General features: G+C 35.6%; 2 long non-coding RNA genes across 10 annotated transcripts in view; both read right to left on the bottom strand.

The window, feature by feature from the left end:
* LOC137488953 (uncharacterized) overlaps positions 1 to 14143 on the bottom strand; it is a 74961-nt gene that overhangs the window by 35425 nt on the left and 25393 nt on the right. The gene's annotated exons all lie outside the window — the stretch shown is intronic.
* On the bottom strand, positions 1274 to 7893 carry LOC101884584 (uncharacterized). Its single transcript, XR_001797256.4, has 6 exons — positions 7800 to 7893; positions 6881 to 6916; positions 6647 to 6782; positions 6341 to 6454; positions 6108 to 6248; positions 1274 to 5493 (listed from the first exon to the last, which is right to left on the bottom strand). It is a non-coding gene; the product is annotated as an uncharacterized lncRNA (long non-coding RNA).

Raw genomic sequence — 14143 nt, forward strand, 5'->3', positions numbered from 1 at the left:
TTAAACTTCACTGAATATTTACTTCTGAATGATTTATTTGAGTAAAAAGGTGGTATTTGTGGTGAGAGTGATCGTAGAATCACTGTTGGAGGATCTGGAGTTTTCAATAAAATCCAGTTAACTTCATTTTCATCAAGATTACAGTTTATGCTCACACTTGATCCCAGATCAGTTAACAGACAAGACACTGTAGCTTTACAACAGATGAATGCATCTACAAGATAAAAATTAAGATTTTCCTTTTAAAACCGTGAAACAAAACTATTTGCGACTGTTTTAAGATTATAAATTTGCACATAAATGTATTCAAAACATGTCAAACTCACAGAGCTGAAGCTGAAGGATCCTCATGATGAATAAAGCACTTTAATATGAGTTTGAATAAATTAATATAAGTTTAGGTTTTCTGCAACTATATAGCAAACACAGGGGAAAAAAAGAAAAAAAGTCTTCCCATATCAGTCAGAGGAAGTCTAAAAATGGTTAGACTATGGTGCATTAAAGGGACAGTTCACTCAAAAATAAATATATATCCTCACTATTTACTTAGGTGATTCTAAACTTAAAATTTTTCTGTTCTGTTGATGACTCAATGGATGTTTTCCCCCAGCATTCTTCAGTATATATTCCTTTGTGCTCATCAGTAGAATGAAACTCAAACAGGTTTGTAATAAGTGAAGGGTAAGTACATGGTGACATGATTAAAATTTAAGTGAACTATCCCTTTGAGAGAGAAATTACAATTAGCAGCCCCCTAGAGGGCAGAACACTTGCACTAACTCACTACAGAAAGTTTTAGAGGAGGGACGATTGGATATCGTAGCAGCAATAAAGATAGATGGCTTAAAAACAACAAGATACTATGATGATATATTACAAGTTGTCTTACCAATAGTAGGTCTATATAGTTAATGTGACATAAATTAGATATGGTAGCTAATGTTATATAACATAATTTAATTTGTCTTTAATACTTGATGCCACGATGAAAAAAACTTGAGTCTCATAATCAGATCTTTAGACAGACAGCAGAACACTTGCTTGTTCACACTACTCATTTAAAATAAGCTGAAACAGCACAATTTTTGAGATTTTGTTGGGATAACTTAACTGTTTTAAGCTCAATTCACTTAAATTTGAAAAATTAATAAGTAAGCTTAATTTTTTCATGTTGTCCCAAAACATATAGATTGTGTGAATCTGGTATTATTCTTTATAGTGAAAGTTCAGACTCCATAATGATTTTCATTTGCCAAAGACGTTTTTTTTTCTTGTGATATATGTGAAGCTGATGTCCCAATTGTAAAAGACTACCTTTTTAAAAAAAATTTTCAAGAATCGCATAAAGTTCACTTTTTTTATGTTTAGTTGACTCTTAAATTCAGCACTCATTTAGCACTCATTTTCAGAGCTGCACACAAGACTGCTTCCATATAAGAGGGTTTGGTATCATGACAGTTTTGTTTCTTTCTGACTATAAAAGGATGTTACACACATTTCACATAAATCCTGCAAAATGTATCCATAACATGACAACTCACTTAACCCATGTTCATTCATTTTTTTTCAGCTTAGTCCCTTTATTTATCACACCACAGTATTATATGTCACCACAGAGGAATACACCACCAACTATTCCAGCATATGTTTTACACAGCGGATGCCCTTCCAGCCACAATCCAGTACTGGGAAACACCCACATTCATACACATACTCTCACATTCACACACACACTCATACACTATGGCCAATTTACAACCCAGGCTCATTCTGAAAATCATTCGCGCCTGCTGGTCTCTCAAAAATCTACCAGAGGCTGCTTTCGACTGACTGTTTGACTGACTGACTGAATGGCTGACAGACTGACCAATCGACTGACCCACCCTCCCCCTTCCTTAAAACCCAACCGACAAATTTAAAAGCAATTCCGAAAAAAAGACCTAGTCTAATTTTTGCCTCTTTTTACCACATTCTTACAGTGTTATTTACTTGTTTACTTTATATTTTAGCTTTTGTCTTACCCACTTTCTGAAATTGTTCTTCACCAGACTCAAACCCCATTGTCATGGTCATCTCCTCTCTGCATTTTAAGACCACCGACATACATGTCGTACATACATAAATGCAGCAATACATACTTCTGGCTACATAATTCGCGATCTCCAGAAATGTATATAGGGCTACGTTTAAAGTATGTTGCCTATTTAGCTTATTCAATTTACCTATAGTGCATGTCTTTGGAACTTTGGAACCAGCTGACCCAGCCGGGACTTTAACCAGCAACCTTCTTGCTGTAAGAGAACTACGTCACAATGCTGCCAACTTGTATACTTTCTTCTTTAAAATGATGATGAGACTGAATTTTTTTTGTTCATAATGTTAAAGGGGTGGTCCACTACGATATCATTACAAATTCTTAGGCCTCGGACAATGAGCCGTAAATTTATTATTCCAGGAAGTTAGCTTCTAATTGGTCAACTTTCCATGGAGGGTGGATCTGAACCCGCCCTATAAAGCTTAGGACCAATCTCTTCGCACCCCTCTCTGTTCAAAACTTCACTTGGCTCTGGAACACGCTGCCAGGGAGCTCTCTTCGCACCCTCTCTGTTCAACCTCTCTCTCTTTGAACTCGCTCTCTTCAAACTACTCTCTGCTCTGAAACACGCCGCCTGGGTGCTCCTCCCTCTCTCTCCCGTCTCCAGAGCAACCCCCCTTTCTGCTCTAAAGCTCTCTGTTTTGAAACTTTCTTCAAACTTTCTACAACTTCATCAGAAACCTAGGCAGAGAAACCTCCAAGAAAGCAGGCGGAAACCCAGACGGAAAGGGTTAATCGCAAAGCTCAGACATTTCAAAGTTCAGAATCTTTTTGCTGCCTCAGCTTCAAACACGGACTCACAGAATCAACAAGCCGAACCATGCGCTCAACAACGGGAGCTCGGAAATCACGAACAGACCGCAAGTATCACCTTTCTCCCAACATCTAAACTGGTGTGAACTAAATTCAACCCTAAAGAGACAATAGAAGGGTTAGATTGAATTTGATTACATTTGGTTTGCTTGGTTTGTGCTTACAAACTCTGAGGTCTTCCCATCATTACATCCTCTCAACCTTTTACTTTACGTTAGTTACTCTTCCCTATGAATGTGTGTTTGTGTTAGGTGCTAGTTTTTGTTAGATTAGCCAATAAAGTTTAATTTTGTATAAAGAAAGGTGCCTGTGTATATCAATGAATCTAATGTCTTAAACTTGGATCTTGCTACCCTGTTCAAAGTTTATGGGTTTTTATTTTGATAGCATAGCTGGACGATTCGTTTGTTTGGATCTAAAGAATCGATTTATTTGAAGCCCTGTTCAAATAAATCTTCCTCCCGCTAAGCTAGTCCACTATATAATGGTCCAGAAGGTACGCGAGCACTGAAATCTACATCATAACTCGCAACATTATAGGAAAGGAGCGGGAAGAATAACCTTGATCTAATTTTTACAATAATGACGATTAAATTGCTCGCATATCTACATCAAGTGTGCCGCAAGCCTGCCTTTGAGTGAAGGTCTCGGCCGTTAGATCGCCCCCTGGGGGCTGGCTGCAGTACAAGTAACAAAGCCCGCCTCCTCTGTGTTAATGAAGAAGACTCGAGTTCAAAACAAAAAAAAAAAATTCACTTGAAATTAAACTGTCCTGAAAGATGGTCTTGGTCATTTAAGGCAGTTGTTATCATGCTGCTATAGGTGCAAATCTTCATTTTTGCAGTCAGTATGTTTTTAACCAGTAATTTGATGCAAAAAAAACGGGGCGTGTTGTCATGATTGACATTTGTGATTGACAGCTTCTCTGAGCAGATCGTCGGCGCTTCAGGGGGAGATTGAAGCAGGATTGAAGATATAGGGAACTAACAATCATCGATTACTGTGTTATTTCACTGCGAAAATATGAGTTGTTCAGCAGTAAACTGTTCTAACCGGCCTTCAGGATCTGATGGATCACTGAGTTTTTTTCGGTAAGGTTAAATGTGAGCTACACTCTTAAAAGAAACGGTTCTATATAGAACCAAAAATGGTTCTATCAAGCGCTTCATATATGGAACCCCAAAAAGGTTCTAAATAGAACCATTTTAAGGGTTCATTAAATAGAACCCCAAATGATTCTTTCACTCTTAAAATAAACGGTTCTATATAGAACCAAAAATGGTTCTTTCAAACGCTTCATATATGGAACCCCAAAAGATTAAAAATAGAACCATTTAAGGGTTCATTAAATAGATCCCCAAATGGTTCTTTCAAGCGCTTCATATATGGAACCCCAAAAAGGTTATAAATAGAACCATTTAAGGGTTCAATTCAATTCAATTCAATTCAGCTTTATTTGTATAGCGCTTTTACAATGTAGATTGTGTCAAAGCAGTTTCACATAAATGGTCATATTTATGTGAATATGGTCATGGTTCATTAAATAGATCCCTAAATGGTTCTTTGAATTCAAGTTACATGGTTCTATTTAGAACCATTTGAGGGTTCTTTATTTATTATTGAATAAAAAATAAAACCAATGCAGAAAATTCAAGTTGTTTAAATTTATTCAATTTACTTCACAAAATAAGTTTTAAATAATATTTAAAATTGCACCTCTGCGTACGTTGTATAAGATCTACCTCTAAACATTATACATTTTTACTATTTAATTAGTAAACATAATTAACAGCTTAATGGCATTCAACAATCTAATTCTAATGATTTCACTTTTTATTAAACATTTGTAAGCTTGTTTACTGATTGAACAAATACAAAACTTAACTTTCAAACATCTCTAAAATGATGAAAAATGTATTACAATGCAGACAGAAACAATACACAAACATCTATTAAATAACACTACAATTTCAACAAGTTGACGGTACATGTATGTATTAGTCATGGCAACATCCATTTTTATACATAATTTTCAATAAAAGTTATTGAAGAAAGTGCGTAATGGCACACAAAACTTTGCAAAATGATTAGACAAAACACTGAGAACAGCCACTCCACAACCTGTAGCATGTCCATGTTCGCCGGCCTCTCTTATAACGTAAATAGTTTTGTCCATGGGTGGCACAGTGGCTCACTGGTTAGAACTGTCACATCACAGCAAGAAGGTCACTGGTTCGAGTCCTGACTGGGTCAGTTGGTGTTTCTGTGTGAAGTTTGCAAGTTCTCCCAGTGTTTGTGTGGGTTTCCTCTGGGTGCTCCAGTTGCCCCCACAGTCCAAAGGCATGCGTTTGGTATTGGTGAATTGGCCATAGTAAGTGAATGTGTGCAGGCGTATGGTGTATGGGTGTTTCCCAGTGCTGGGTTGCGGCTGGAAAGTGAAGAGTAATTGCTAATTCATTCTACTGTGGTGCCTCTGATAAATGAGGGAGCAGTAATAGTGAGGATAGTGAGCGAGTGTTGGCCATCGTAATGCTGACACTTCAAGCCTTGACGGAATCAGGAGAGCTGTTAGGATCTTTGGATTTCTGTAAGACAATATTTCAATGCTGAGTACTTTCTTCTTTCCTTCCCTTCTATTAAACCATTTCTTTTAAAGATGTTTCTGTGTCCTTCACTAAGTCCTTATATGCAGCATCCTAAATTAAAACATTTTGTTTACTTTGTGTAAGTTTCCAAGTGACACATTTTCAGCAATACAAGTACTTTAAAGTCATCAAAAATACAGAAATACTGTGTAGACAGCTGTAATATATTTTCAATTTAATCTGCATCTCATTTGTTACAGAATTTAATGAAATTGACATTTCTGAGTGACCTCAATTTAGTATTTTGTAAATACTACAAAAAATGTATTTTTGTATTTAGTAAAAATGTATATTAATTTATACATTAAATAAAACAATAAAATTAAAATAAGAACAAAACAAAATAATTGTTTATCAAATAACATACATCATATTTGGCAGATACTTTTATCCAAAGGGACGTAGATTGTGTTTAATCTATACATTTATTAATATGTGTGATCTGGAACACATCTGGCATTGCTAATGCCTTGCTTTACCAAATGAGCTTTAAAATGTCATATACACAGATTTTTCATATCTATTTGGCACACAATGTAACAGTGTTTGGTTACTCGCAAGCTGTGGCACTCCAAGAAGAAGAAACTGCTCCATTAGTTTTGCAGACCCCTCCATAATCTGCGCTCTGGAAAATAGTGTTTCATTTGGTTCTTGACTTATTCGTAAACGATGTCGCATTCTAGGTCCATCACAATCTGAGGTAGGAAGACAGCATTTGTAGAGTGTGTAAATACAAATTTAAATCACAGAATTAATCTTGACATGAAATGTATTGAAATGAACTTACCTTGTGTTAAGTCCCTCAGAGTCCAGTTCACTTCCTTTTGATCCCATCATATGAGCTCACCACTGAAATACTTTCATTTTTACATTTGTTTTGAAGACATTGCAACAAGGAATCCTGTAGGCAAAATTACACCTTTCAATACATATTTCTTCTCTGCAGGACTTTTTTTAAGCAACGACCTTAATATTCTCACTGTATTAAAACAGCAGTAGTAAGTAATAGAATATTTTTTTGATAAATATATTTTTTCAGTACACAACAACCAACAAGTCTGAATTATGCATGTTATAAAATACAATACTTTACCAGGTGTGCTTGAAGATGATGTCAAACAATTATGGATGTGACATGTTTTTCTTTAAGCTGGGATCCTTCTTCTTCAAAGCTACTTGTGTGCAGCAGATCAAATTTGGAAACTTAATATGGGTCCCATGACACTTTTCTGTAATGATAAATACAATCTTGAAGTCTTTTATAATATTTATTTCATTTTACTGACCACAATACAGTTTGTTTGGATTTTAAAACAATGATACATACCAAGCACAAGTTTTATGAAGCAGTTCAGTTTCCAGGCTGTTTGAAGAAAGATAAAATATACATTAAAATATTTATTTTAAACTTATTTTGCACTATATATATATATATATATATATATATATATATATATATATATATATATATATATATATATATATATATATATATATATAATTTCACAATACATTTAGTCTGCATTTTTGTGTCTTTTATAAATGAGACCTGATCTTTCATCTATGGATTGTTAAAATATGTTTGGCTTTTTAAAGGTTTCAATAATATTCAGGGGCGGACTGGCCATAGGGAGAACTTGCCACCGTGACTGGCCTCCCGCGCGTGCACAGACTCGGGCACAAATCTGCCTGTGCGGGCACGAGCGGTGCACTGCTATCTTGCGGTTTTATGCAGACTAGCGGGAAACTCTCAAAAGCGGGCAGTAATGTCCACTACTTTGCAGAGTTTAGCTCAATCACTGATAAAACACACACGAACCAAGCTAAAAGTGAGCGTTTGTTCAAGGTTGGAGCTAAAAACAACACGAAAAACACAATGAAATCGGCACAAATCTAGTTAATTTTAAAGTAACATGCACATGCTTCATTCACGCTCTCTCGAAGCTCGCCTTCAAATAACACAGCTGTGTACTGTTATCGGTAATTTAATTAGTGGTACTGACAAACAAGTATAGGGATATTGTAACTTATTTCGAATAAAAAGCAGAACAAATTCAACTTAACAGATTTCTGAACCGAAGGGTGACGACCGAGGTCATCGCAAGCACAGTGTTTATCCATATTAACACTAAAGTTGCCCCCATTCAATCTGTATCACCATATAACACGAGGGATTTTCTATCAAATAGAAACCTTACTTCATAATACAAAATATTTCACTATATATATTAAATGTACTAACATACCTGAATGATGAAGCTGAAATAGTGGACTTCTCCTTTCGAAAAATTAACCTTCTCTCGCGGCTCTTCACCACTGGTCCATGACGATGTCCTTGTCAATGACTGACGTCACCAGAGGGCTTTTTTATGATTATTAGTTTCAAATAAATTATTAAACCATAACAACATGTTACTGCACAGTCTAAATAAATTGGTTATTTTATTTATTTCACAAAATAATTTGTCAAAAATGTTAAACATAAACTAGGCCTATAAGTTATATGCTATTGTACAAACCTGCATAAAAAAATCCCATCATACTGTACACTGATTAAGTTTTTGACCACAGCATTTATTAGGTTTTGACTCAAAAAGCTTTGTCTCTCTGTGTTATAACTTATAATTATTTCATAATCTTTACTAAATAATTATGTTATGATTCAAAAATTATAGAACCGTTTTAATCAAAAAGGTTCTTTGCAGTCAAAGGGTTCTAAATGGAACCATTTTTGGGTAAAAGGTTCTACTGGCCAAGTATAGAACCCCAAGGTTCTATATAGAACCTTAAGGAACCTTTTTTTTAAGAGTGTAAGTTAAGGTAGGCTAATACCTGTATGTATTATTAACGTTAGCTAAGATAACGCCTAGCATTAGACATGACGGGCCTCTTTATGTGCAAGCTACTAAATGTTTTTATGGGTATACAATTATAATTCGAGAGATAAAACTGAAGTTATCCTGCTCTGATTAGTTAGAGCACTGTATACAGCAGTCTACTGTAACGGTAACGTTAGTTGAACTTGATTTAAAATGGCAGAACCATTCCTGATATTTAACAATAGTGGCATGTTAATTTTATCTACAGAATTGTCTATTTAAAAAAAGTTATTGCTTTGAAACAACATTTTAAAACGTATATAACAGGTAGAACTGTATATAGTGTATACTATTTCAAATTTATTTCACGTTAAAATTCATTAACTACCATGTACTGTTAAAAGCTTATCTTAACGTATGGAGACGTGAGTTATCCGTTTATTTATTTAGTAAAATGTATTTGTTTTAGCCTTCATAAAATACACATCCAAATAGCTGTAAATTCCCATTTGTAAGTAATTAAGACATTGTTTAAATCACTTGATATTTATATATTTGTATTCACTTCTGCTTCTGAGAACTATATTTCCATAAAAACTTTATTGATTCCTTTAAGTTTATAAAACAATGTCAAAAAAACAAAACAAAACATGAATATAAAATTGTCAAAGGCAGCTAATTGAAACTGTGATAGTAGCTGCATATGTTTTGTAGTTTTCCTTTAGGTAGGCATGATGCAGCAAGATTGAAACAATGGGTGGTGAACATGAGACGCAACGGCTGGAAACCAACAACTTCATCCCGTCTTTGCAGTGCTCATTTTGAAGAGCATGCTTTTTTTTTTTTTTTCAGTACATTTACCAAGTTTCTTAAACTCTTAACGCAGCAATATACCTAAAACACACAACTGACTAAACAGTTTATTTCATGCTCAAAATCACACATCATAAACTAAACCACAAAACTAATGTTTAAAATACAATAATAAACTAACACAACACTGCAAACTTGTTTTAAAATTAAATAATAACTCAAAAGACTAAAACATGTTCTCGTCCAACAGGAAAATTTAATCATTCATCATAACACATTGACAAAAAATAAAATAAAATATATAAATAAATAAATAAAACTATCATCTGCTGAAATTATGGAGACTGCATTGTTTTGTGTCAGGTCTGCCCCCTATGTTTGAACCTTCTTTACATTTTTGTTTTGCTGGGTTTAGTAAATGCGTGTATTTTCTTTTGCTCCTGAAATTCAATACAAAAAAATAAATGACCATATCAGAGTAGCTTTATAAAATGTACAGTTTATGTAAAAATAAATAAAACTTAAAAGACACAGAGTTGCTGCAGTACAAACTTTATTTGCAAAAAGACATACAAGATGTACAAACAGAAAAAGCACCACAATAACAATAATAATAAAAAAGTAATCTTCTGCATTTGGTCACATGTTCTCATTCACATCACACCTGATATGTTCTCTGGCAAGGCATGGGAAGAATTCTTTTGTTGTTCTTTTTCCACTCAAGTTCAGCCCAAAGAACATATTTATGATCATGAGTGTGGTTCCTTGATGGAAATATGCTGTGATTTAGGTATTTGAATAACTGCAACAACCTGTTTCTCATGGACGGTGGAAAAAAATGCAGTCAATATATTTGTGTTTCAATACACAACATGAACAGCTATTCACTTTGACTTTAGCCTATAGAAGTTATGTTTAGAACATGTTATCTGTTCTGACATACAATGTGAAAGTATTTGTAAATTTGACTGTAACATTACATTGCTTTGGTCTTGGTTGAGCTTGTTTGTAAAAGAAGTTCAAGCATTTGAAATTAGTGTTAACTGGATGCATTTTGTATCAAAGCAAAAAGAATAGTTTTTTAGCCTACAAAGACGGATGTTGTGCTAATTGTGTTAAGAGTTTTGGAAACTTGTTAAATGTATTGAAAAAACTGTCACAGCGATTGTAGAGAAAACTAGAGTGCTTGTCAGATATATGAATATGTTTAATACACAGCTTAGTACTGGAATATGCACTTTATTTTAAATTCAATTAATGTTACATTTTAATCTGCTTTAATCTTAATCTGAATTTTAATCATTATTCTTACTGGATAATGGAAAGCATTTTGTCAGCATCCTTATTGTCAATTTATTAAAGTATATGAATTTAATTATTCATATACTTTAATAATGCAGGCTAACATACTCAAAATAGTAGATTAGAAAAGAAAACTTTTCACACTCATCTAGATTTGTGTTTATTGAAAGACGTCGTTTTTTTCTTTCCTCATCTTTGTTTTTTATTTTGTTTTTTTCTTTAGGACAGGGGTGTCCAAACTTTTTGGGCCGAGGGCCAGATGCAAAAAAAACAACGTTGTCGCGGGCCAAATTTTACACACATCACACAGACACGCATATATATATATATATACAGTTGAAGTCAGAATTGTTAGCCCCCGTTTATTTTTTCCCCAATTTCTGTTTAACAGAGAGAAGATTTTTTTTTCACACATTTCTAAACATATTAGTTTTAGTAACTCATTTCTAATAACTGATTTATTTTATATTTGCCATGATGACATTAAATAATAATTGACTAGATATTTTTAAGACACTTCTATACAGCTTAAAGTGACATTTAAAGGCTTAACTAGGTTAATCAAGTTACAAGTTAAGGTAATTAGGCAAGTTATTTTATTACAATGGTTTGTTCTGAAGACTTAAGGGGCTAATAATTTTGACCTTAAATGGTTCATAAAAAAATTAAAACCGCTTTTATTCTAGCCGCAATACAACAAATAAGTCTTTCTCCACAAGAAAAAATATTATCAGACATACTGTGAAAATGTCCTTGCTCTGTTAAACATCATTTGGGAAATAATTAAAAAAGAAGAAATAAATCAAAGAGGGGCTAATAATTCAGACTTCAACTGTGTGTATATAGATAGATAGATAGATAGATAGACAGACAGACAGACAGACAGACAGACAGACAGACAGACAGACAGATAGATAGATAGATAGATAGATAGATAGATCATAACAAGAATTGCTGCTTAATTGAATGCATGTAATAGCGACACCCGGTGGTTATTTATTGAATTACGTTCATTTTTGTATAGCGGGCCAGATTCTATTGATATTTATAAAAAGCCTCGCGGGCCGCCACAAAACTGATTGCGGGCCGCAGATGGCCCGCGGGCCGTAGTTTGGACACGCCTGCTTTAGGGGAATCGGCGTCTTAAAAGTACAGCAGTTCCAACTATATTCTCATTTCCTTGTCATCTGGTGAAATCCTCTTGTGTAGGGGTAAGACACAAGACTTTTGCAAATAAGAATTCTGAGGTAAGTGGCTCCTCTCTGTTGTTCAGCAAAGATGCAGGACACAGTAAAAAGGATTCTCCAGTTGACAAGTCTCTTAGCGTGCACTCAGCTGCTGATTACAGCAATGCCACCTTGATTGAACATGCTATTGGCAACTTCTCAGTTAGTAATGACCTATGTCAAGTTGACACTGCTGTAACGGTGGATATTAATGAGGATCATAGTTATGCAACTTTAAGTTCCACACATGAAACTCCTAAGTTTATTAAAGAGGATCACAGCTACAACCTTGCGTCTCCGAGATCTTTAAAACGGAAAAATCAGGCCACTGACCAAATTCTACAAAAATACAGGAAAAAGCTTAAAATTGAATCCCAAAAGTCTAGGCGTTTAAAAAACAAAATCTCCACCTTAAAGGATGTCGTCACAGAACTCAAGAAGAAGCTGTTGATATCCAATGAATGTGCTTCTTTGCTTGAGTCAATTGATGAAGTGCCAAAACACATCTTGTTGAAAATACAGCAGGGGAAAAAAACCGCAAAGTACTCAGAGGAGTTGAAGCAGTTTGCCACAACCTTGCATTTTTATTCCCCAAAGGCATATGACTACGTACGTGACAATTTTCAGAAAGCGCTGCCACACAGTCACACCATTCGAAATTGGTACAGCAGCGTATCAGCTGATCCTGGATTTACTGTGGCATCTTTCACAGCGCTGAAATGTCATGTAGAGGAGAATAAAGATAGAGGAAAAGAAACAGTATGTGCCCTAATGATGGATGAAATGTATATTCACAAGATGACTGAATTTGCAGGGGACCAGTTTCATGGCTATGTGGACATTGGTACTGGAGAAATTGACAACACGTTGGCTACCCAGGCTTTGGTCCTCATGGTTGTGGCTGTAAATGAGTCATGGAAAATTCCCATAGCATACTTTCTCATCACAGGTATGGATGGATCAGAGAAGGCCAATGTCATTAGGGAGAGCCTTAGCAGACTTCATGAGGTTGGTGTCAAAGTTATCTCTCTTACATGTGATGCCCCCACGACCAACTTGGCTATGATAAGGAAACTTGGCGCTGACCTAAACATCAACAACATGAAGCCTTACTTCATGGATCCTGAGGACCCTACTCAGAAAGTACATGTGATCCTGGATGCATGCCACATGCTAAAGCTTCTTCGCAATGCCTTTGCATCTTCCCTTGAATTTGAGACAGAAGATGGAAATAAGATTAAGTGGAAGTACATTGAAGCCCTCAATGAACTCCAAGAAAAAGAAGGTCTGCGACTAGGAAACAAGCTGAAGATGGCTCATTTAGAATGGCGAAAACAAAAAATGAAAGTCCATCTGGCAGCACAGCTCTTCAGCAGCAGTGTGGCAGATGCTACAGAGTTCTGTGAGCAAGGCTTGAAAATGGAGGAATTCAAAGGTTGTGCTGCAACTGTGCAGTTTTTGCGCACTGTAGATGCAGCTTTTGATGTACTGAACAGCAGAAATCCTCTTGGAAAAGGTTTCAAAGCCCCAATCAAAACAACAACTAAAGATCGGGTTGAGACCATTTTAAAGCAGGCAGAATCCATGCTTCGTGGGTTGAAGGTCCAGCAGTACAACAAGATGGTGCCACTTCACACAACCAAAAAGAAGACTGCCATATAGGGCTTCATTGCTAATGGCAGAAGTGCACTTAACATCTATCATGATCTTGTTGAAAGGCCCAATGCACCATGCAGATATCTTCTTACCTACAAATTAAGTCAGGACCACTTAGAGCTTTTCTTTGCTGCCATTAGAGCAAGAGGTGGTCACAATGATAATCCTAATGCCAGGCAGTTTAGAGGAGCATACAAACGCTTACTTGTAAGGCACCAAGTGAAAACAGGCACAGGGAACTGTTTGCTTCTAGACAACACTTACATGCTCAACTCAACACCTGCATCTGTAAATGTTGCCCGAAGATTGGAAGTACAGTTGGTGGAAGTGGACGTGCCAGAGAATGATGCTGTTCCTGACCTCCCTCATGTATGCAGTCTTTCTGAATACAAAGAGGCAGCAATTCATTATATCACAGGATTTGTGGTGAAGAAGATGAAAGAGAAAATCACCTGCTTGCCATGCTCACAGGCATTAACAACTGATGGTGCTGCACATAAATTCATCTATCTAAAAAACAGAGGTGGTCTGCAGAAACCATCACCAGGCATGGTGTCTGTGTGTCTGACCACAGAGAAATGCATTCAGAGAAAGATCACAACAAGTGGAGGTCAGCTTCCCCGTGGACATGGAATCACACTTGCTATTTCCAACGAGGTGTTAGCAAATTGTGCAGAGAGAGATCTTTTTCCACAACTCCACAGCCACATGTTTGCTACAAGCGTTGAAATGAATCATATTCATTTATTGGTTAAAATGGCATCCATTTGGTAT

The sequence above is a fragment of the Danio rerio genome, chromosome 22 (genome assembly GCF_049306965.1).
Source record: "Danio rerio strain Tuebingen ecotype United States chromosome 22, GRCz12tu, whole genome shotgun sequence".
NCBI classification, from domain to species: Eukaryota; Metazoa; Chordata; class Actinopteri; order Cypriniformes; family Danionidae; genus Danio; species Danio rerio.